This window comes from Meles meles, chromosome X (assembly GCF_922984935.1).
Source record: "Meles meles chromosome X, mMelMel3.1 paternal haplotype, whole genome shotgun sequence".
NCBI classification, from domain to species: domain Eukaryota; kingdom Metazoa; phylum Chordata; class Mammalia; order Carnivora; family Mustelidae; genus Meles; species Meles meles.
In genome coordinates, this window is record NC_060087.1 from 102,776,814 (window position 1) to 102,802,533 (window position 25,720).

Sequence of the window (25,720 nt, forward strand, 5' to 3'; positions counted from 1 at the left end):
CGTGACCCGTACGCTTGCCTGTACCCAATGGGACGCCCCAGAGGCGTGCGTGCGAACGACTCGCTGATACCGCCCACCTCTTCACCTCGGCGTGGAAACCACGAGAGCGAGGTAGAGCGTTGATTCTTGCAGCGCTTGTTTCAGGTTTCTCAGTGGTTTCTGTAATGTGCTACTGCATCGTTGCACCCTCGTATCGATGAGAAGGGTGCGCCACCCAGTATTTCTGGGCTGGAACCAAAATGCAGGCCACTGAAATATTCCTCGAATTACGAGGGCAAGGATTTTCTGTGGTTATTGGAATGGCATCTGAAGCCCCACTGACTGGAATCCAATCCTGTCTTCACCGCGTCCTTTGGTATGCTGGGAAAGTTACTTCACCTCGCTATGCCTCAGTTCCCTCCTTTGTAAAGTACAGAAACTATCACGGTAGTGTTCGTAGGAGATAAATGAGAGTGCATAGGACTCCCATTAGTAAAGACCAAGCACAGAGTAAGCATTCATTAAATGTTGGCTGTTATTAGTATTCATCCCTGTATCACTAGCACCTAGCCTAGTGCCAGCGCGCAGCAGACAGTACATATTTGTGGGATTAATGAATGTTAGAGCTACAGATGAGGACCCCAGGACCAGAAAGGAAAGGAACTTCCTAAAGGCCACACGGTAATTTATGTTGGAAGTGGGACTAGAATCCAGTAATTACAAGTGCAGAACTCTCTGCTAAACACGTGACCTTTTAAAATTCGCTTTTTTTTTTTTTTGCTAAAAAACACAAATTTCCCCAAATATCTAAAATGTACCGTCACTAGGTTCCATCCAAATAACACTGAGTGGTGGCTTTCTTCGGGCCTGAGTTCTTAAAGATAAATGTTTGAGTATTGACAATGACCCAGTTTAAGTAGACAGGTTTCAGGAATCACTGAAACAATGAACAAATAGATTTTAGGCAATTACTCTCCTGGCAGCACTATCCTAAATTCTGGAGATAGAGGGGCGAACAAAATTGGCCCCTTGCCTTCATAGAGTTCTCAGTCTAGCAGGGAAGGAAGACATTGAGAAATTCATTACAAATAATTATAGTGGTAGTATGCTCTCTGAAGGGACACAAAAGCAAATTTTAGAACTGGAAAGGAACCCAAGACTGGAGTATCTCCGCTATATTTTGTTAAGTACTAGATATTGTCACATATATAAATATATGTGTGTGTGTGTGTGTGTGTGTATGTACATACATAGTTGAATGAAACAAGTTGCAGAACAATGTGTATAGTATGATTATACTTCGGTGTAAACAAAATTTTGTATATGTGATCTGTTTGTATGAGCAGGGAAAGTTGTGAGAGACTCAGCAGGCTGTTAATATTGATTATATTAGGAGGTGGAGGTGATGAGCTTTGTCTTTATACATCCTCATATTGAATTGTTTTACTGGTTCTAACAAGCAGTTGTTACTTTTGAATCGGAAGAAGAGCCATTAAAGGGATCTTCAAGATTAGAGGGACAAAAAATAGAAGAGGGGAAGTTACTAATGAAAATACCTTTTGTGGGGCACCTGGGTGGCTCAGTTGGTTGAGCATCAAACTCTTGGTTTCCTCTCAGGGCATGGTTTCAGGGTCGTTGAGATTGAGTTTCTCCTTGGACTCTGTGCTCAGTGGGGAGTCTGCTGGAGGTTCTCTCCTTCTGCCCCTCCTCACTGCACTCTCTAAAATAAATAAATCTTTTTTTAAAATACCTTTTTATTTTATTATCTTATTTTAAAAAATATTTCATTTATTTATTTGACAGAGAAACAGAACACAAGCAGGTGGAGGAGCAGAGGGAGAGGGAGACTAGCAAGCTCTCCCTTGAGCAGGGAGCCTGACGTGGGACGCGACTGCGGGGGTGGGGAGGCTCGATCCCAGGACCCTGGGATCATGAACCCAGCCGAAGGCAGATGCTTAACCACTGAGCCATCCAAGTGTCCCTAAAAAAATACCTTTTTAAAGAGTGCAGAGAACCAGTCTCTCCTTGCAAAAAAAGGACCAAGAAGGGACAGATTGAAACGGAACACAGAATTCAGAGACTGACAAGGTTACAATTTAAAATGCCACTTCCTGGGGCTCCTGGGTAGCTCAGTCCTTAAGCATCTGCCTTTGCCTCAGGTCATGATCTTAGGGTCTTGGAATTGAGCCCCGCACTAAGCCCCACGTCAGGCTCCCTGCTCAGTGGGAAGCCTGTTCTCTTTCTCCCACTCCTGCTTGTGTTACCTCTCTTGCTGTGTCTCTCTCTGTCAAAAAAATAGATAAAATCTTAAAGATAAAATAAAATGCCACTTCCTGATGCAGGAAGATATACCAGACTGGAAGTACTGATACAGTATGCTCTGAAATAGAATAAACCATGGGATTTCTAACACCAAAGGCACTGTTAATGGGAATTTGTCAGAGAACCCAGTTTTCCACTTAAAGCAGAGCGAAATTTACTTAGCATTTGTAGTGAAGTTAGTAAGATGATTGGCTTGTAGTTAAATAATTTAAAATGCAATTACCGATTTATTTTAAATAAAGATTTATTTATTTGAGAAAGAAATCGAGAACACGAGCCAGCTTGTGGCAGGGAGGGGCAGAGGGAGAAGAGAATTTCAAGCAGACACTGAATACGAAGCACAACACAGGGCTTGATCTCAGGACCCTGAGATCATGACCTGAGCAGAAACCAAGAATCAGACGCTTAACCAACTGTGCCACCCAGGTGTCCTCAGTGATTGCATTTTTAGAACACCATTCCACATTTGTAGCCCTAATTTAGAAATACATGCAATTAGCATCTATTAAAATTAAGAATATTTATACTCTTGGCTCAGCCAACCTTCTTCTTATAATCTCTCTCCCAGAAATTAAAGCACCAGAATGTAAGGCTAAATGTAGAAGAGTAAATGCATTGTTGTCTATAATAGCAGAGGTGGGAAACATCCATCAATAAGAGAAATGGTTGAATTAATTATAATGTATCCATATAGAGGGATATTAAGCACAAAACAAACAGCTTATTTCACGTACCTCCACTAAACACTTCACTAAACACATTAGCCTACACCTTGTGCAGGAGATTGCTTTCGAATTTGGTTGTCCTCATGTACCCAGCACTTAAAGCAAGACTGCATTTAAAACTGACAATACTACATTTTTGATAAAGACATCCTGTCAGGTGCATGCATTATTTAGCATGAGAAGTCATTAATTTCTAGTAACTGGCAATTTATTTGCATGTGAATACTCAAATTTTAAAATCTGTCCAATGGCCTTTGGGAAATTAATATGACTTTCTACACAGTTCACTGGAATAGTTCATATTGAAGAAAACCTAAGGTGGATTGTTTTCCACATAACATCTTTTTGGAGGGTTAAAAATGTCTTATGTATTTACCCAGATTAAGTTCCTGTAATATATACCTCTTCTTCCCAGACTTTCACAACTGTTCATCTTTAATAAACAAATTCCCCTGTCTGGGCAAATTCATTATTGTTTCCATTTGAGTATAGTTTGGTCCCTAAATGAATCTCATTTGTGTTTTCAGGCATATTCATGCTTGTAATCTCATTTCCAGAATGTTTTTCCATTTGATGGCCATCTGAGAGCTTTCTTAAAAAAAAAAAAAATTTGCCTACCAACAGATACATATTAAGTATTTACAGTGTGTCAGTCACTGTGCTAGGTATTGCTTCATTTAAAAACTTTTTTATTGGGGCGCCTGGGGGGCTCAGTGGGTTAAGCCGCTGCCTTCGGCTCAGGTCATGATCTCAGGGTCCTGGGATCGAGTCCCGTGTCGGGCTCTCTGCTCAGCGGAGAGCCTGCTTCAAGCCTTCCTCTCTCTCTGCCCGCCTCTCTTGTGATTTCTCTCTGTCAAATAAATAAATAAAATCTTTAAAAAAAAACTTTTTTATTATGGGAAATTTTAAACACACACAGAAATAGAAGAGTGTAGTGAAATCACATGTGCTTTTGAGGAAGCTTCAACATCATGAGTTCACAGCCAGTCTTGTTACATCTATATCTCATCCACTTCCCTCCCTTCCAAATTACTGTGAAGGACCTTCAGGACATCATATGATTTCATCCACAGACATTTCAATGTGTATCTGTAAAAGATAACTTCTTAAAAAAAAAACCCCACAATATAACTAGACAACTGAAAAATTAATGATTTCTTAATGTAATCAAACATCTAGTGAATATTCAAATTAGTATGTTTCTCAGTCCTTTGTGTTTCTTATAAATGGGTAGGATTGCCAGGGCACTTGGGTGGCTCAGTTAGTTGAGCGTCTGCCTTTGGCTGGGATCATGATCCCGGGGTCCTGGGATCAAGCCTTGAATCAGGCTCCTTGCTCAGTGGGGAGTCTGCTTCTCCCTCTTCCTCTGCCTCTCCCCCCTACTCATGCTGTCTCTTTCTCTCTCTCTCAAATAGGTGAATAAAATCTTTAAAAAACAATAAAGTAGGATTGCCATATTTAGCAAATAGAAACACAGGGTACTCAGTTAAAATTGAATTTCAGATGAACAATGAATACTTTTTAGTAAAAGTATGCCCCAAGTATAATACATGGGACATATTAAATATTGCATAGAACATGCTTATACTAAGAAAATTATTTGTTGTTTATCTGAAATGCAACTTTAATTTGGTGTCTTAAATTTTATCTGGCAACTGTAACCCTAATCTAAAAGCTTTGTTTGGGGGCGCCTGTGTGGCTCAGTGGGTTAAGCCTCTGCCTTCGGCTCTCATTATGATCTCAAGGTCCTGGGATCGAGCCCCACATCTGGGTCCCTTCTCAGTGGAGAGCCTGCTTCTCCCTCTCCCTCTGCCTGCCTCTCTACCTACTTGTGATCTCTCTCTGTCAAATAAATGAATAAAATCTTTTAAAAAAATTAAATAAAAGCTTTGTTTGGTTCAAGTTCCATTTGGGGTGTGATGGGGGCAAAATTAACTTCATAGATGGTGAATGTGTGCTTACTTCAGGAGCCATATAATGTCTGGTTGTTTCTGTGATAATAGCTGCATTGATGCTCGATGCCTAGATCTGTGATTCATTAGGGTTATAATATGGTGATCTTATAATTTTCCAAAGCCTATTTTTCCACTGTTTTTTAATTTTAAATTTTTTAAACTCTAAGTCCATTGTGGGGCTTGAACTCAGGACCCTGAGATCAAGAGTTGCATGTTCCAAGGATTGAGCCATCCAGGTGCCCCTGAATGCATATATATTTTTTAAAGGACTAATTTCTTTTAAAAAAAATTTCTTTATTTGTCAGAGAGAGCTTACAAGCAGGGGGAGCAACGGGCAGAGGGAGAAGCAGACTCTGTTGAGCAAGGAGCCTGATGCGGGAGTCGATCCTAGGACCCTGGGATCATGACCTGAGCCAAGGGCAGATGCTTAACTTACTGAGCTACCTAAGCGCCTCTTTCAAGACATATTTTTTTAAAAAATATTATTTATTTATTTATTTGACAGAGAGAGAGGTCACAAGTAGGCAGAGAGGCAGGCAGAGAGAGGAGGAAGCAGGCTCTCCGCGGAGCAGAGAGCCCGATGTGGGGCTCGATCCCAGGACCCTGAGATCATGACCCGAGCCGAAGGCAGAGGCTTAAACCACTGAGCCACCCAGGCGCCCTCAAGACATATTTTTAAGAGGAACTTTGTAGTGAGTAAGAGGTCAGTTTCTGGCATAGGAAAGACTTGGCTTGCACTTTGGCTCACCGGTTTCCTAGCTGTGTGACCTGGGGCAAGTTAGTTCACTCCTCTTAGCTTCAGCTTCCTCATCTGTAAAACAAGACTCATAATAGTACCTATCGCATACGATTTTGAGGGGCTCAAATGAGTTAAGGTATGTGGAGGATATATTTTATTTTTTTAAAGATTTTATTTATTTATTTGAGAAAGAGAGTGAACATGAGCAGAGGCCGGGGGAGGGGGCAGAGGTAGAGGGAGAAGCAGACTCCCTGCTGGGTAGAGAGCCAGATGTGGGGCTAGATCCCAGGACCTGAGATCGTGACCTTAGCTGAAGGCAGACTCTTAACTGACGGAGCCACCCAGGTGCCCCTGTCCCTATTTGGAGGATTTAGAACAGTGCCCAGTAGACAGTAGATGCTCATAAGAGCTAGCTAGTATGAGACTCTGAGAATTATGGCCTTTGAAATTCAGCATTTTTTAATATTAGAAACTTAACCTTCCCTTCAACAGTTAAGGTATATTTTCACATTAATAAAAGCAGTAAAGATGTATTGAGTGAATAGCCTCTCATATTTGTTCAATACTTTGCAGTAAAAAAGGCCTTCTTCACATGGATCCCTTTCTCATTTGATCCTTACACAGCCTTTTAATGGGAAGGACTGGTCTCACCTGTTTTTTACATTTGAAGAATGTTAGGTTTACAGATATGATTTGCTTAATGTATAGCACAGCTAGAAAGTCACACAGTAGAGCAGGGACTGAGATTTAGCCCAAGACTCTTTTTTTAAAAAAATATTTTATTTATTTATTTGACAGAGAGAGAGCCAGAGAGGACAAGTGGAGGGAATGGCAGAGGGAGGGCGAGAAGCAGGCTCTGCACTGAGCCGGGAGCCCTACATGTGGATGGATCCCAGGACCCTGGGATCATGACCTGAGCTGAAGGCAGGTGCTTAACCATCTGAGCCACCCAGGTGGCCCAGCCCAAGACTCTTTTGAGGGAAAACATGAAGCGAGCACAATTACGTGGTTCTCCGTCTGTGCAGTGCTTTCATTTCTTGGCTCTGGTGACATCACTATCTTGTTTTCTTTTTCAGCTTTTCACTTCTTTCTCAAACTACTCCCATCCCCATCCCAGGGGGCTCTTTCTTTTCTTTCTGAATGTAGTTGTTCCCCAAGGTTTTATCCGTGAGCCATTCTTTTTTTTTTTTTTAAGATTTTATTTATTTATTTGACAGATAGAGATCACAAGGAGGCAGAGAGGCAGGCAGAGAGAGAGAGAGAGAGAGAGAGAGGAGGAAGCAGGCTCCCTGCTGAGCAGAGAGCCCGATGTGGGGCTCGATCCTAGGACCCTGGGATCATGACCTGAGCTGAAGGCAGAGGCTTTAACCCACTGAGCCACTCAGGTGCCCCCCGTGAGCCATTCTTATTGCTATATTCTCCTTCTATGGTATCTGCTCAGCTTCATTTATTCAAATAGCTTCATCATCCCTCTGGGAAGATGATTTCTAAATCTGTATTCCTGGCCTCTACCTCTTCATTGAGTTTTGGACCTGAAATTTTAGTTGCCTGCTTGATATGTCTACATGGCAGTTTTAGACAGAATCTTACATTCAGTGGGTCTTGTTTATCTGGGTTCTGATTTTAGCCAATCAGTTATAAATAAACAAGGAGGGGTGCCTGGGTGGCTCAGCGGGTTGAAGCCTCTGCCTTCGGCTCAGGTCATGATCCCAGGGTCCTGGGATTGAGCCCCACATTGGGCTCTCTGCTCATTGGGGAGCCTGCTTCCTCCTCTGTCTCTGCCTGCCTCTCTGCCTACTTGTGATCTCTGTGTGTCAAATAAATAAATAAATAATCTTTAAAAAAAGATTTTAAATCAACAAGGAGACCATTGAGGAAATTTGGATACTTATTGATGATATTAAGTATGTGATGATTAATTTCTTTTAGGTAAGATAATTCTATGTGGCTATGTTAAGAATATCTTTTAGAAATACATACTGAAGTGTTTATGGATGGTATCATGTATCTGAGGTTTATTTCAAAATAATCTAGTTGGGGGGGCGCCTGGGTGGCTCAGCGGGTTAAAGCCTCTGCCTTCGGCTCAGGCCATGATCCCAGGGTCCTGGGATCGAGCCCCGCATCGGGCTCTCTGCTTGGCTGGGAGCCTGCTTCCTCCTCTCTCTCTCTCTGCCTGCCTTTCTGCCTACTTGCCTACTTGTAATCTCTATCTGTCAAATAAATAAATCTTTAAAAAAAAAAAATAATCTAGTTGGGGAAAGGAGGAATAGGTAAGGGTATTGATGAAACAAGATGGGCCATAAATTGATAATTGGCGAGCTAGGTAATGGGTACGTGGGACTTCGGTATCCTATTTCCTTAATTTTTCTCTATGTTTGAGAATTTGTATTATAAATAATTTCAGGGGCACCTGGGTGGCTCAGTGGGTTAAAGCTTCCGCCTTCAGCTCAGGTCATGATCTCAGGATGGTGGGATCAGGCTCTCTGCTCATCAGGGAGCCTGCTTCCCCGCCCCCTCTCTCTGCTTGCCTCTCTGCCTGCTTGTGGTCTCTGTGTGTCAAATGAATAAATAAAATCTTTAAAAAAAAATTTCAAGGGGCACCTGGGTGGCTTAGTCGGTTGAGCATCGGACTCTTGGTTTCAGCTCATCTCATGATCTCAGGATTGTGGGATCGAGCCCCCCGTTGGGAGCCACACTTATCTCAGAGTCTGTTTGAGATTCTTTCCCTCTTCGTCTCCCTTCCCCTTTGCCCCTCCTCCCACTCTCTCATTCTCTCTCTCTCTTAAAACCTTTAAAATTTTTTTTAAAGATTAGATAGGTCCAAAACCCAATTGATCAACCTCGCCTACGTCCATCTCCTGACAGTCATTTTCCTATTAATGTCCCCTATCTTCCCAGTCACTTATTATGAAAACCCAAAGCTCTCTTGGTTTCCTTCTCCCTGACCTCTGCACCCAGTCAGTTGGTAAGTTAGGCTGAAACTCCTCTCACAGTGAATCCTATTTCTTCTTTCTTTTCCATTCAAACTGCTATCATTCTGCTAAGTCCTTCATTACTTCTTGCCTGAATCCGTGTCATAGCATTCAAAAATTTCTCCTCATTTCCGGTCCCACCTTCCTTGGTATATGTAAAGCATCTAGCATAGTGCTTGGTACTTAGCCCCTTCTCCCTTCTTCCTGAATCGGGAACCATCTTCCTTACTGCTGCCTGCTGAACCCTGTGATAACGTCTCCCGTCTCCCTTCCCTGAGGCGACTGCTCCTCTCCGCTCCGCATTGCCTTCCTCCTCACCCTTCCTGGATCCCGCAGCCTCTCTGCTGCCACCACTCCACCCCAGCTGCCATGCTTTGAAGAGAAGCCTGTCTCAATAAAGACTGATTTCTCAGTTCCAAAGTTAGATAGAAGAGCAGGATTTTTCCTAGCTGTAGGTGAGTGGGCCTTTACAGCCAGACAAAACAGGCATACTAAGTATGAGTATAAGAGAAGCAGGTTTTAAAGCTGCCTCTTTCCCCTCCAGCTCAGTGGGGAAGAAAAGGGCGGATGTCCAGTCCAGATGGATCAGCTTCTAGATCCAGGCAGGGTCAGGTAAATGCTGATGACAAAGAAGGATAATATTGCAGCAAGCCGGGAGCTTCTTGAGGAAACACAACTTGCCTCGTTTGACCAAGGGAGGAAGAGCACGAACTGCCTCCCATGGGCCTCAGAGGGGCAACATCAGCAGTGTACACTGGGTCAAAGTCGTGTGGCTCAGGCCTGTCCTAGGCAGATGGCTATGGAACCCTTGCTTTCGGGCGCCCGCCTGGGTGTCATTCTCTGTGTTATGGAGAGCAGCAGGCAGGCTTCCAGGGTCTGGGCTGATCAAGTGCAAGGAACTTTCATCCTTTAAAAAGAAAATGCTATAAGTCAATCACATTCTTACATTTTAAGCCTAACACTTGTGATGAAAACCAAGCTGCAGTATTATAATCAACATGCATCCGCCTATTTTATATTTAAGGCCCACAGGCTTCAACTAATTTAGGGGACCATCTGGTGAGAAAGAGAGAAAGTCTCATTACAAAGTGGCATTTGTTTGCAGGCTGAGCCCTCAAAAGAGATTGTCCTGGGGACCCTGACAAATGTCCTGTGCCACTGCCCAGTGCTCCCAAGCCCACTGCTTAGGTAGAAAGAGCACGGCTTCGAGTCACATATGATTGAATTCCTCCTCCAGCATTCACAGACTGGGTGCCTGGAGCCACAGGATTTCTGAGGTTTGAGTTTCCTCATATGTAAAATGGGAATTCAGTTGTACCTCAAATTGTTGGGAAGATTAAAGGAGATCAAGTGTCAGAGGCAGCCCAGAAGTATTGCTTCCTTTTACGAGACCCGTAACTTAATTCTCCATCTTATTCCCTCTGAACCTTGCTCTTCTTGCCTTCTTTGCTTAATACCCACTTTCTCATACATAGACATAGCATACTTTTAAACAGATCTTTTAAAAAAATTATTTATTAGAGAGCACCCTCATCCCTGTGTGCACAAGTTGGGGGAGGGGCAGAGGGAGAGACTCTTCAAGCAGACTCCCTGCTGAGCACAGAGCCAAATGGGGTTCCGTCTCCGATCTCAGGATATCATGCCCTGAGCCGAAACCAAGAGTGGAGAGCTCAACCAACTGAGCCACTCAGATCTCTGAACAAAAGCTCTAAAAAAAATTTTTTTTGTTCTAATGCTTTTATTTGTTCACCTCTCCAGAATGTAAAGAAGTGAAACGGGGGGCGCCTGGGTGGCTCAGTGGATTAAGCTGCTGCCTTCGGCTCAGGTCATGATCTCAGGGTCCTGGGATCGAGCCCTGCATCGGGCTCTCTGCTCCACAGGGAGCCTGCTTCCTCCTCTCTCTCTGCCTGCCTCTCTGCCTACTTGGGATCTCTCTCTCTGTCAAATAAATAAATAGAATTTAAAAAAAAAAAAAAAGAAGTGAAACGGAATTGCCCTGGGATGCATGGGTCAGAAGGCAATTTTGCCTCTTCTGCAGAATGCTGAACAAATGGGTTCTCTAAGTCTCCCTATCCCGTGTTCCCATAGTTGAAAGGAGAAAGGATTAGATCATTAGATCAGTTAGCTGGGACAAATGCCAGTTGCAGCTTAGGGGTGGGAAGAGGGGGAAGTCGGGGAGCAGGTTGGTTAGAGATGGGGAATCTGGGAATGGGGAATGCATTTAGATTCTAACTAGATAACTGCTACTGAGGTGACAGCTTTATTTCAAGTGAGACTATGAATTTGGCTGTATTCCTAGTGAGAACCCAATGCTCAAAATTTCCTCTAAATCAAGAAACAAAATTAAAAAGTGATGATTGAGATTGGCAGAATGTAATTGCTGAAGGTGAGTAATGGATACCTGGAACTTAATTGCAGTTAAGTTCCCTATACTTTTATGTCTATTTGGAAATATCCCAAATTGGATTTTTTTTCGTTTATGTGGTAAGTGTGGCACAACAGAGGTGACTCAAGAACTGGGAATTTTGACTTTCCTGTCAGAAAAGCTAGTAGAAGATATTTGGACCAAAAGAATTTCTTAGAGGAGATGTGATTTCTATAATGCTTATCTAGTTAACTGGATTTATTTGAAGGATTAAGTAGCATGCAGATAAAATATTTAACCTCATGAAACTTTTGATGAGATGTCACAACCACTGTTTTAAAGGGAATTGAGTCACTAGAGGACTGTGACCCTCTTCTGAGTAGATGCTGCCTTAGAAATAGGAAGCAAAGGTAAAGATAAAGGAGGTTAAGGATATTATTTTGACATTTCAAAAGCATGATTTCTTAGGGATGGGGGGGTAGCTAGTTTTTCAAAAGATAAATCTTTACAAAAGATCTAAAGGGAGGCATGCACCGTGAAATCTCCAAGTGGAGATGAAACTGTTTGTGACAATGAAAAGCTTAGCTGATGGGAATAAACTGTAAGGAGATCTCATGGCCGCAGTCATGGGCTCATTACTGAATGACCTAAGGACAACGTACATAGGTAATGTACGCATATGTGTTTGACGCTAGAGTAGTTGCTGTGATTGAGTGTGTTACTCCGAAGAACAGATTTTTCCCCTGCCAGGATCGGCATTTTGGAAAGTATAGGCAGATATTGTAAGGGACACCCATGAATCCTGTTGGGGGCTAGGAGAGAGTGTAAAGCTAAAATCTAATAGGGAAGAAAAATAGTCTGTCCTCAGAGGTTTTCCTTGTCCAGGGAGAGGGTTGATCAATCAGCTGACGGTGGGAAAAATGAGTCCAAAACCTCCTTGTCGAGAGGTTTTCCTTTCTGCGTGAGGGAAGGAAAATGAAAACGGCAAGTTCTCAGAGTGGTGACCGTTGCAGGATCACCCATTTCAGGATGACAGCTGAAGAGGCAAGGTGTACTCCTGACAGGACCCACGACAGAATCTGCAGGAGCCAGTGCAAACTGAAAATGTGGGGCCCCTTATTCAGGAATTATTCAGAATTTCAAAATTGGGACCGTAGACTCTTAAACAAAACATCGGCTTCTGTAAGGATGGAGCTGTGTGTGACTCCACAGGTCATGTGCCCCTCAAGCCCACCTTACCCCTGCTGCCCAGGAGTAGTGATAGCAAAACTTCAGAAGGCATTCATGGAAAACTGTAAGGCAGAAAATCAAGATCATCTAAAATCCCACCACCTGGAAATAACCGTTGTCATCATTTTGCTATATATATCCAAGATTTTTTTTAAAAGATTTTATTTATTTGAGAGAGAGAACACAGGCAAGAGGAGCAGCAGAGGGAGAGGGAGAAGCAGGCTCCCTGATGAGTAGGGAGCCCATTGTGGGTCTCGATTCCAGGACCCTGGGATCACGACCTGAGCCAAAGGTAGATGCTTAACTGTCTGAGCCACCAGGTGCTCCTCCCCAAGATTTTTCTACATACATATCCATATGTAGATAGGTATTTATTCATGCAGTTTTTACACAATGGAAATGGTATATCATACATTCTCTTCTGTAGTCTTTTTAAAAAAAACTTAACTAGGGCACGTGGATGGCCCAGTGGGTTAAAGCCTCTGCCTTCAGCTTGGGTCATGATCCCAGGGTCCTGGGATCGAGCCCCGCATTGGGCTCACTGGGCGGCAGGAGCCTCCTTCCCTTCCTCTCTGCCTGCCTCTCTGCCTACTTGTGATCTCTGTCTGTCAAATAAATAAATAAAATCTTTGAAAAAAACCAAACTATATTTTGAGAGCTTTTCATGCGGTAAATACAGATCATTTCAGTCCTGTCGTATAGAGAGAGGTTCCATGATCCATTTAACCAAACCCTATTGTTGGGGGTCTGAGGAGTCCTGAGTTTTCATTATTATAAATGATGCACATTCAATATCAATAAAGCTGAGTGAGAATTGAATAACTTAATCAGCGCAAAGCACTTCACAGAGTACTTAGCAAAGAGCAAGCTTCTTGTAAGTGTTAGTGTCATTTTTTTTAAAAGATTTTTTTATTTTATTTATTTATTTGACAGAGAAAGAGATCACAAGTAGGCAGAGAGGCAGGCAGAGAGAGAGGAGGAAGCAGGCTCCCTACAGAGCAGAGAGCCCGATGCGGGGCTCGATCCCAGGACCCTGAGATCATGACCTGAGCCGAAGGCAGCGGCTTAATCCACTGAGCCACCCAGGCGCCCCAGTGTTAGTGTCATTTTTGTATTGTCAAGTAGCCTTGTATAAAGGTGAACTAATTTATATTCCTAACAGCAGGGTGAGAGGGATTGGTTTCCCTAACTCCTTGGCAGTTGTTTCAATTTTTGCCTTTCTGTATTTCTTTCTTTGTGAATGGCCTGTTCATATTCTTTGCCAGTTTTTCTGTTGGATTCTTCATGCTTTAAAATTTTTGATTGATTTCTGTATTGGTGCTCTCCTTTGTAATATGAATAACAAGTACTTTTTTTCCCTAGGGTTTTTTTTAATGTTTGGTTTTGTTTTAACCTCATGGATGTTTTTAAGTTTAGTATGACTAAATCCGTCCCATCTTTTCCTTAGGATTTCTGTCTTTGCTGTTCTCCTTTCAGAAGTCTTTGCCACAGAACAGGTTTAGAATTCAGTGGTGGGGAAGGCTTTCCTGCCACAGATGAGCTCCAGCAGGTTTCCTCTGAGGCTTTATTCTTCTGGGACATGGTTTTCCTAATTCTGTCAAGGGAATTCACAACATTAGACTACTTTAAATGTATATGAGAGGGGAATACTTTTATTAACTTTAAATCTACTTGTAAAGACACAAGGTGTATTAAAAATAAGTGTTCTTATCTTCATCCAACCCAGAAAACACTTTTGCTCCTTTTATATTTTCTGCCTTTGTTTGCTTTCTGTGGAGAGTTCTGTTTTTACTGGAGCTATTCTTTTTTTTTTTTTTTTTTAAGATTTTTACTTATTTATTTATGAGAAAGATAATGAAGAGGAAGGAGGGGCAGAGGGAGAGAGAGAGAGAAGCAGACTCCCTGCCAAGCAGGGAGCCCAATATAGGGCTGGATCCCAGGATGTGGAGAACATGACCTGAGCCAAAGGCAGGCACTTAACTGAGCCATCCAGGTGCCCCTTTACTGGAACTATTCTTTTGGGGATCCAACCAAAGAGAAATTGCATTTCAGATACATTTATTTGGGGTTAGCAGGGTATATTTATGTGGTTTCTTATCACTTCTGCATATAGTTAAGTTATGGGTGGCTGTACCAGTGTAGAAATGACTTGAGGGAATACTTTTAAACCAGTAAGTCTAAAGCTTATCTAAGATTAGTCATTACGTAAAGAACTTGACACAGCCTAAAATCTTACAGCTTATATAGACAAGAAATGATATAGAGGTTTTCCCAAATTTGACAACAACCCAGAATATATATGTGACATTAGTCAGTGATGGGTTGGGAAACAACAACAACAACAAAAAAAACAACTTTTCTGCACTCTTGGGAAATACTAAATTATTTCCCTGTTCTCTCTATAGACATTATAGTACAAAAGTGGTATCAGATGAAGAGGTGATCAAAAGATGCAGGCAAAAAATATAGAAAGAGTAGCAAGGAGTTGTACCAGTTAATATAAGGAAAAATACTGGTTTTTTAAAATTTTGCATCTGACTCTTGATTTTGGCTCAGGTCGTGATCTCGGGGTCATGGGATTGAGCCCTACATTGGACTCCACTCTCAGTGCCGAGTTCGCTTGTCCCTCTCCATCTGTTCCTCCTCCACTCATGCCCTCTCTCTCTCTCCCTCTCAAATAAATAAAATCTTTAAAAAAGTACAACATGAGGGATCCTTGTTGTGATGAAAATGTTCTAGATCTTGATTGTGGTGGTTGTTATGCAAGGCTATACATCTGATAGAATTATATAGAGCTAAACACTCACCCACACACAACACCCAGACACAAATGAGTACATGTATAACTGGTGAAATCTGAATAAGCACCGAGGATTGTACCAATGTCAATTTCTTGGTTTTGATATTGCACTATAGTTGTATAAGATGCTAACATTGGGGCTACTGAGGAAATAGTGCATGGGACTTCTCTCTACATTCCTTGTAACCTTTGTTGAATGTATAATTATTTCAAAAAAAAATAATAACACAAGTTACCAGAAGTGAAAAGGATTAAAACCGTTAAACACATTTACGAATGAAAAACTATAAATGGCTACATTAGGAGAAGCTGGGAATATTGTTACTCTTTGATGTTTTAAGGAAGACAAATAGTCCTTCTCAGGGAATATTCCATTTAAAAAATAGACAATTGCATTGTTTTTTCCCAGTTAAAAAAGAATGTTTCTTGTGGAAATTTAGAACATTTAGCTTAAAAAAGGTTATTCATATTCCTGTCATTTTGATACAAACATTATTTTCAACATTTAAGGTAAATCTTTTCAGTCTTTTTCTATGCATAAAATTAAAACAAAAATTTTCACAATCAGGGGTGCCTGGGTGGCTCAGTGGGTTAAAGCATCTGCCTTCGGCTTGGGTCATGATCCCAGGGTCTTGGGATTGAGCCCCGCATCGGGCTCTCTGCTCGGCAGGGGACTGCATCCCCCCTCTCTCTCTGCCTGCCTCTCTGCCTACTTGTGATCTCTCTCTGTCAAATAAATAAATAAAATCTTTTAAAAATTTTTTCACAATCAGCAATAGGTTTTTCTTGTCATCAAAGAGTTTTGTATTAATAGGAATTTAACGTACACAACATTCTATCATACGGATACAGAATGAATTATTTACCTTGGCCTCTATTTTGGATATTTAGATTGTTTCAGTATTATAAATAATGTTGTAATATACATCATTGCACTTGCATCTTTGTAAATATCTCTTATTACTTCCTTAGCATAAATTCTTAGGGGTAAAATTATAGGTCAAAGAGTGTGTTAATTTTTAAAGCCTTTCCTATGTTTGTCTAAAAAGCCTGCCAGGAAGGTTGTTTGAATGTTCCATTTCTGGTTTTTTCTTTCTTTTTTTAAAAAAAAGATTTTATTTATTTATTTATTTGTTTCAGAGAGAGAGCAAGCGAGCAAGCACGCACATAAGCAGGGAGAGGGTGGAGGGAGAACAGACTCTCCCACTGAACATGGAGCCTGACATGGGTCTCAAACCTAGGACCTTGGGATCATGACCTGAGCCAAAGCAGACACTTAACCGACTGAGCCACCTGGGCACCCCATCTCTGTTTTTTCCAGAGCATGTCCTTTGTTGATAATGTTAGCAACTGGGTAGTAGGCTGGATAGATCCAGTGTGGCAATTTTTCTTTTTTTATAAAGTATTTTTAGAAGATTTTATTTATTAGGGTGAGTGTGCAAGTGTGTGAGCAGGGGATGGGGCAGAGGGAGAGAGAGAGGGAGAGAAGTAGACAGCATAGAGCACGGAGTCTCATGTGGGGCTCAATCTCACGACCCTGAGATCACCACCTGAGCCAAAATCAAGAGTCAGACATTTCACTGACTGAGCCACCCAGGTGCCCCAGTGGCAATTTTTCTGTTCTTTGATACAGTGCTATAGGATCTAGGCCAATGCCAGGTTTATACTAGGTCCCTAAACATTTTGCTGATTTAATATTCTTTCATAATACATCCCTTGAAACTCTTTTTTAAAAAGTATTTATTTATTTATTTTAGATATTTAAATTTTATTTATTTGACAGATAGAGATCACAAGTAGGCAGAGAGGCAGGCAGAGAGAGAGGAGGAAGCAGGCTCTCCGCTGAGCAGAGGGCCCATGCGGGGCTCGATCCCAGGACCCTGGGAACATGACCTGAGCTGAAGGCAGAGGCTTTAACCCACTGAGCCACCCAGGTGCCCCCATCCCTTGAAACTCTTATGTGGGGCATGTGGGAAACAGAATCATCAAAATATTAGTATGCCTTAACCCTGAATTATATCACTGACATCTAATAAAGAGTATGGCCTTGAGGGAATAAACAGGTACATTTTGATTGGGAGGAAGGACTTGGGAAAAGTCCAGAGGCTATAAAGTAGGAAGTGTGAAAATAAAGGAAACCTCATTTAAAATGGAGTCAGGAAGTTCCTGGGTGGCTCAGTTGGTTAAGCATCCCACTCGTGATTTTGGCTCAGGTCCTGATCTCAGGGTTGTGAGATTGAGCCTTGTACTGGGCTCCATGCTCAGTGGGGAATCTCCTTGAGATTCTCTCCCTCCCCCTCTGCCCCTACATTCCCCTACAAGCCATATGTGCTTGATCTCTCTCGCTCGCTCTCAAATAAATAAAGAGTAAATCTTCAAAAACAATTTAAAAATTGGAAAGCCCTGAAGGGGGAGCTCTCATGAATTACTGCTTGCTTGTAAGAAGCATATTTCACATTCCCCAAGAGGAAGCTGCTTACCTTATAACGCCCCAGCAGGAGGAAGAATTTCTCACAGCCCAGCAACAATCCAGCCAGTGAGAACTCAGCAAAACAGCTCCTCCCAGCTTCTTCCTTTCCCCTCCTAAAAGCAAGCCCCTCTCCTGTTTTCTGGATTTGCCCGTGGTTCACCGTAGTTTTCCTATCTTGAGTTTCAGTTCCTCTCTATTCCCTTATGAAGTCATTTTGCTGGTAGAATAACTGGCTCTTTTGCTTTTTAAGGTCAGCATTACATGGTGACCCAGATGGGACCCAAAGGAGAGGAACCCCTGAGGAAGTAACTACCCCCAGAACCATGTAAAGTACCTACGTTAGTGCCTTGTGCTTTCTGCTTCTGTGAGTCATCTTGCCTTTAGTTTGGTAAGTCTACTCTCGGATCTGAGCTCCCTCCTTCTGGTTGAGCTCTCCGACTTCATTTGGATCTGTTTAAAACTTTTTTTAATGAAACTGTTGTCCTTCCTCGTGAGTATTCTTCTGTTTCCTGAACCTCTGGTTTTGAGTAATGGGTTCTCAATCTGCTAAATTCTCTCCGTAATGAGTTCTCAATCTGCTCAATTCTCTCAGGAGGGTCGTCCTTCTGGGACCCCAGCCAGTTTTATGTTTAAAACTATGGTCCCTCCTCATGTGCATTTTTAACTAATTGGATCAACTTAACACAAAATTACTTAGGACTCCAATGGCTGTTACGGGGAACTTTGGATCTTCCCAAACCTGATTTTCTTAGAACCAAATTAGAAGCTCTAAAATAAAATGAACTGAGTGGGATACCTATTTCAATTAATATCTTGAAGCTTCCAAGAGTATCCAAGACTCTAAAATCATCTCTTTAAAAAAAATACCATTTTAAATTAACCAAGGTGAACAAACAATTGAAAGAAGACAAAAAAACCTTTTCAGGCCTCTTTCTTCCTCCACTGTCCTCCTTGTCTCTGTCTCTACATCCTTTATACCCTCTGCTTCCTCATTCTTGTTCTCTCAGTGAACTTCCCTTTTTCTCTGAACCTCTCCCCTCTCCTTTCTCTGAACCCATTAAAACCGGCCCCTTTAAAATTACACTCTTAGAGGATCCTGATGCTAAGCTCCTAATTTCCCATGGCCCCTGGACTAAGGCTGAACTATGAGCCCTAGTGAAAGATTTTCCGGGAGTTATTGAAGATCCTTATAGTTTTGCCAAGGAATTTAATGTAGTCATTCAGACCTACCAACCAGCTTCCTCAGATTTGTATCGGCTAGTTCACATGCTTGTTCAAGGCCAGGCCCAGCACTGGATGAAAACAGCTAATTGGGATGATCCTGAAAAAATCTTCAGAACTTTATTTTTCAAAGACTTTATTTGTCAGAGAGAGAGAGAGAGAGAGAGAACCCCAAGCATGGAAGCGGGGTGGGGGGAGGTGCACGGGAGAGGGTGGCAGACAGAAGAAGAAGCAGGCTCCCAGGTGAGCAAGGAGCTCCATGTGGGACTACATCCCAGGACCCTGGGATCATGACCTGAGCTGAAGGCAGGTGCTTAAGATAATTAAGCCAAACGCGACTGAGCCACCCAGGCGTCCCATCTTTAGAACTTTATATATTTTTAAAATTTTATTTATCTATTTGACAGAGATCACAAGTAGGCAGAGAGGCAGACAGAGAGAGAGGAGGAAGCAGGCTCCCCGCGGAGCAGAGAGCCCAATGCGGGACTCGATCCCAGGACCTGGGACCCCCTTGGACCACGATCCAAGCCGAAGGCAGAGGCTTTAACCCACTGAGCCACCCCGGCGCCCCTCTTTAGAACTTTAAATGAGAGACCAACCCCATGCCTTTTTATATGATCAGGCTGGGCAATTGCTAAACAGCTTCACTGGGCAGTCCCTAGGGCTTTCCCAAAACCTGTTGATTGGAATAAGATTGAAGCTTGTACTCAGAAACCCCATGAACCTTTGCAGGACTATAACAGTCACCTCCAAACTGTTTTTCAGGAAAATTGTGGCCTCCCTACAGATGTTAAATCCACTCGGGTACCCTTCAATTCCGTGTTCATTGAAGGGCTGAATCTGGATTTTCCCCTTGTAGTTAAAAGGGCTAGGATGGAATGGGAAACTGTCTGCTTCAGATTCAGTTATTTTAGCAAAGTGGCCCACCCACACCCCAGAGAATTCAGCTACAAGGAAGACCACTAAAATCTTTAATTTTCAACTCTAACAAATGGAAGCGCCTTAAACAAAAGCAACCCCCTCCTGGTCTCTGCCATTATTGGACACTGGAAGAAAGATTGTTTCAAAGGTAAGTGTTCTAAGTGCCTTCAGCCCTCCAACCAGCCTTTCCAGGGCCCTCTGAACTCCCAGGTACAGGACTCCGAAGAATTACAGGGGCTTTTCCCAATTCTTCCTCTTTACCAGCTTGGAGAAGAAACTCTCCAGACTGGGGATGAATCTCTTTGTGTCCTCGTCGACACCAGACCTACGCAGTCAGTGCGCAGTCCTACTGTTATTAAACAGCTCCTGCTCGAAGTACTGAAATGGTTCAAGTAGTGGGGGTCTCTCATAAACCTCAACCCGTTACTATCTTTAAACCCATTCCTTCTTGTTTCCTTTAAGAGATACTCATTCTTTTCTTCTTAGTTCCTCTGCCCCTATTCAATTTTTGGGCTGAGATTTCTTAGAAAAATAACATTGGAATTTTTTTCTCCCAAAAGGGGGAGATAATTCTAGAATTTGATAGCAACGACGAAAATTGCCAGCTCGGTGAATCAGATGACCCTTCAACATCTTGTATTTGTTCCGTCAGATTTTTCACTGTGATTCATTTCTCTGTGGATAAGGTCTGTCAATTATCTCTTTGCCTTTTGGGGAAGAAGAGCAGTGTACCTGGGCAGTAATGCCCCAGAGTTTTGCTGAAAGTCCTTCCTACTTCTCCCAAACCTTAAAAGTGGATTTAGGAGATAAAAAGGTAACTAGAAGTTCTGCCTTATTACAATACTCAGGCACTTGCTTCTCTGATCCCCTTCTCAGGCGTTGCAGGGACAGCATCCACCTGTTTAGGCTCTTAGCCTTAAAGGAACGCAAGGTTTCCATGGAGAAACTGCAGTTTTCTCAGACTCTGGTTTGATACTTGCAGCACCTGAGCTCAGAACAAAGGCTACACATAGATCCAAATAGGCTTCATGGCATCCTGAACTTCCCAAAACGAAGCCAGTTGTAAGATTTTCTTAGGCTAGCTGGCTGCTGTGAAAAATTGGATTCCAGTCTCTTGCTATACTAATCTTAACCTTGCCACCATTCTTCCTTCTCTGTAAACAACACTCTTCATGACTGTCAGACTCCCTGTGATGGCTTACAGAAAGCTCCTTTGCATAAAGCAGACTGTTGGTGGTTTACCAATAGTTCTTATTTAAAAGGTGAAAATGGTAAATATTGTGTTGGGTATGCTATTACAGGTTTTTTTTTTTAAGTCATTAAGGGAGCACCTTGGCCCTCAGCTATCCTGGCCCAACAGGCTGTTCTTGCTCCAACCGCATTTTAGCCAAGGGCAAAACTGCAAATATCTATACTGACGGTAGGTAGGCCTTTGAAGTAACTCCTGACTTTGGAGTGCTAAGGAAACAGTAAGGCTTCCTCACTTCTAGTGGGGACAAAATTAAAAAATGGCCTTTATGTTCAGAAACTACTAGATGCCATACACTTGGCAGATGCTTTGGCCGGTATTAAGGTCCCTGCACATTCTAAGCTGGATTCCTTGGAGGCCAGAGGAAACCACCTAGTTGATATTTCTGCAAAGAATGCTGCTCTCGAAGGAACCAACAGCCAAACCTCTGTCATGGTCAAAGGGATGTTCCCCTCCCCAAATGATAATCTAGAAAAATTGACTAGAGATGCCCAACCATCAGCCCCAGAAAAGGAAAAAACAATATTGAAAGCCTAATAACTGCTGGTTCAATTAAAAAAAAAAAAGAAAACTCTGGGTTGGGCCAAATAATAATCCAGTGCTACCACAGACTCTAAAATTCCTAGTACTGACTACTGTATATGTATCCAGTCATTGGTCTGCTGATAAAATGAAAACCTTTGAGCCAATACTGGTGGGTAGATGTTAACAAGACCACACAGTGCCTACTCTGCTTGCCCTACCTGCCTTTAAATATAATTTGGGAAAACCTGTGTGCACTGCTTCTGGACACTGTAAGTTGCCCAATGGATCAAAGTTTGGCAGATGGATTTTATTCAGCTTCGTCCATCTCAGGCATATAAATTTGTCTTGGTAATGGTTTGTATGTTTTCTCACCGGACTGCTATTTTTTTTGTGGCTAAAATCCCACTAGAAAAAAAATCATCCGTACCTGGGGAATTCCCCTCAAACTTCATAGTGACCAGAGAACTTGCTTTGACAGGTTTGTGTTGTTTGGGCATTGTTACAACATTTCTCCTGTGCTTACTACCCTTAATCCTCAGGGCAAGTCAAACACACTAATGGTATTGTTAAGCAAAATTTGTAGAGGCTCTTCTAATAATCTGGCCAAAAGCACTGCCATTAGTTTTCCTACATTTTAGATCTACCTCTTCGGAACCTATAAACTCTTACCTTTTGAGATAATCACAGGATGGCCAATGTACTTGGCTCCTGCTTCTTTCGATCCACAAATGGTCAAAGGAGATATACTTAAATACTGCATAGGCCCAATTGCTTCTGTTGAGAATAACCACACTTTAGTGGAACAATCTTTCCACAGTGCCTTCCTGGGAGACAAAGATCTAAAGCGTCATACCTTGCAGTCCAGAGATTTCATCTATTGGAAAAGACAGCTACGGAAAGACTCTTCTGTTGGAAAGGCCCCTTTCAGGTACTGTTAACCAACCCTTGTACTGCGAAACTCCAAGGAATGACTCTTGGATCCATGTGTCACGTCTTTTTTTTTTTTAAAGGTTCAATTTTTAAACTAATCTTTCCACCCAATGTGAGGCTCGAACTCACAACCCCAAGATCAAGAGTTGCACACTCCTCTGACTGAGCCAGCCAAGCAGCCTTCTGTGTGTCACATCTAAAGAAAGCGCCAAACCCTGACTAGATCTGCATATTCCCTGAGTACCTGGAAATAAAGATTTCTAGGAATGGAAGCAGACGACAGCTGAAGGAGACAACTTTCCCAAGATGACTGGACCAGACCTGTATATCTTTTTCTCGCTGTTGCTTCTTACCTTATTTCCTCCCTTTCTTTCTGATCTATTGCAAAAAGGGAACCTTTCTGACTGTTGGATCTGACACCAGAAACTTCGATGTTCTTCCCTATTTATTATTTGTTCCCCTGTATCCAAGGGAAATACAAATGAGCTAACTCCTCTTTGCAAGGCTTTTTTAATAAAGATTTTTGTTTATTTATTTGAGTGAGAGAGCGCAAAAGTGAGTGACCAGGGAGGGGCAGGGGGAAGTAAAAAGAATCTGAAGCAGATTCCGCACTGAGTATGGAGCCCTACTCGGGGCTCGATCCCATAACTGCAAGATCATGACCTGAGCCAAAACCAAGAGTCTGATGCTCAAACAACTGAGCCATGTAGGTGCCCCTGCAAGACTTTTGGAAAAGACCCCTTTAGCCTTGCAGAAGTTCTGCTCATCTTATTCTGTATAATCGCTTTTTAAAAGATTTTATTTTTAAATAGTCTCTACACCCAGTGTGGGGTTCAGACTTACAACCCTGAGATCAAGAGTCAGACTCTCAACTGACGAAGCCACCCGGGCACACCGGGTGTGTGTAATCACCTTTATAATCAGTTTTAAGACTTATACATATTGCCTCTCAAACCTTCGTAGAAATAACGTGCCCAGTAGGGAGATGCTAGCTCAGCACTTCGAGATGATCTTCAACGTTTATCTCAGATGGGAAATGCCTGACAGTTCTCCCTCCTATTCTTCCCTGTTACTCAGATGTGACTTCACCGGTTTCTAGTCTACGCACTTTCCCTCTCATGTGGGACATGACCACCAGGAAAGATCCTTTCTGACACCAAGGGGATGAAAACACTAAATATGAAAAAAAAACCACCACAACACAACGCTGACTTTTGATTAGCCGTGCTTTTGAAAAAGACCTTGGTCAAAACGGGGTGATGTGAAAATAAAGGAAACTTTATTTAAAATGGAGTCAGGAAACCCTGAAGGGGGAGCTCTCATGCATTACCTCTTGCTGGAAGAAGCATTATCCCACAATTCCCAGCAGGAAGCAGCTTGCTTTTGGTATCCCAGCCTGAGGAAGGATGAATTTCTCCTTGCCCAGCAACAGCCCAGTCAGTGAGAACTCAATGAAACAGTCCCTCCCAGCTTCTTTTCCCCTGGGAAAGCAAGCCCCTTTCCTCTGTTCTCTGGGTTTGCCTATGGATTGCCGCAGTTTGCTTGTTCTGAATTACAATTCCTCTGCTCTTCTTCAATAAATTCATTTTGCTGGTAAAATAACGGCTCTTTTGTTTTTTAGGGTCAACGGAAGCTGAAACCACCTGAGGTTTCTGGGAACAGACTGACGGGGTCTGAAAAACTGAGGTTTGCTGGGAAGGGAGGTGGTGTCTGGAGCATTAAGTGTAGTTATTGTGGGGGGTTGGGAGAGAGCAAAACTCTCGCCAGTTACCCTCTTCCCACTACCCCACTCCTTTAAGCACTCAGGATATTAATTGGCCTGGTGGCCTTTATGTAAAAATTAGTTTGCAAACTTCTCCCAGCAGAAATCTGGGCATAATTATACTGAGCTGTCCTTTTATTTTTTATTTGGGGGGGGGTACAAGTTTCGTCTAAGTTTCCCCTTTTCTGTCCTCCATGCAGTATTACTCATCAAGTGGGACCAGTGGCCAGAGGTCTGTGTTTCCGCTTCCCCTCATTGCTGCTCCATCCATCCCGTGCCTGAAATACAAGTAGGATGGGTAACCACATAGGCCCCAGCGCTCTCTAGGAGGAGTCCATTATGGTTTTAGAAAAGAACAGGCCATAGCTGCTTCGATTTAATTACCAGATGTGATTAAATAATAAAAATATGTGAGCACTCAAATTCTACCAGACTCTTCTTGGATGACTTTGTGTCATCTCATTTAATCTTTCTAACAACCTGCTAAGATAGATCCTTATTATCCCCATTTTACAGTTGAGGGCATAGACTTAATTAACTTACCTGGATCACCCGGCTTGTATGTTGCAGATCTAGGATTTGAAATTGGATTTGAAATCTCATCCATCTAATTCCAGACAGCTGCTCCTAACCGCTGCCTGATACGAAGCACACAGGGAGGGCCATGTGCTCTTCCTGAGTCCATTTCCTGCATCACACATCTTATTTTCTTAGATTCTACCATTTGAGATTCAGTCCTTTCACCATGAAGACTTTTCCTACCCCAAGATCCCTTTTTTCAAGGTATCTGTCCAAAGGAGCAGCAGTGGCTTAATAAGCACATTAGATAACGTTTGAGTGGAGGAAAATTGGTTATTAGCTAAGTTCCCCAAACGAAGGACATGGACAGTTGTTTCCTTGAGGTAATCAGTTTTGGCAAATCAAGGACATGATGGTACAAAGAACAGATAAGGTCAAGTATGAATGTTAGATCAGTATCCTCAGACTTTTGCTACCACTTAGGAAGCCAACCCTTTGGGGCCTAACCCATTGTTTTTTGCATTCCAGATGACTTACCAGCCCATAAGGTAAATAGTACATTTGAATTCTCAGAGGCCCCCAACTTTACCTTCTGTAGCCTTCCTTGCCTCTTTCAAAGTTCCCTTTCTTTCTCAAGATTACAGGAAGATTCCATCAGGTTCATATATCCTGAGGGGTATTTTCCCCCAGCAGGCAGAGATAGCATGCTGTCGCAGGTCCTTTGGTATTCTGTTTTTGCTGTACATTTTATTTTTTTATTTATTTTTTAAGATTTTATTTATTTATTTGACACACAGAGAGAGAGATCACAACTAGGCAGAGAGGCAGGCAGAGAGAGAGGGGGAAGCAGGCTCCCTGCTGAGCAGAGAGCCGGATGCAGGGCTTGATCCCAGGACCCTGAGATCATGACCTGAGCCGAAGGCAGAGGCTTAACCCACTGAACCACCCAGGTGCTCCTTGCTGTACATTTTAATAGGTACTTGTTCAGATTAATCAACAATCTGTATGAGGTAACAGTATGTTATTGAGGCATGTT

General features: G+C 42.5%; 1 long non-coding RNA gene across 2 annotated transcripts; it reads left to right on the top strand.

The window, feature by feature from the left end:
- The first annotated feature begins 68 nt into the window (after positions 1-68).
- LOC123935533 lies at positions 69-24,130 on the top strand. Of its 2 annotated transcripts, XR_006816917.1 has the most exons (4): positions 69-355; positions 17,808-17,945; positions 22,291-22,401; positions 24,025-24,130. It is a non-coding gene; the product is annotated as an uncharacterized LOC123935533 (long non-coding RNA). The 2 variants fall into 2 exon arrangements; XR_006816916.1 differs by lacking the exon at positions 24,025-24,130 and having other exon boundaries at positions 22,291-23,006.
- The last annotated feature ends 1,590 nt before the right edge of the window (positions 24,131-25,720 follow it).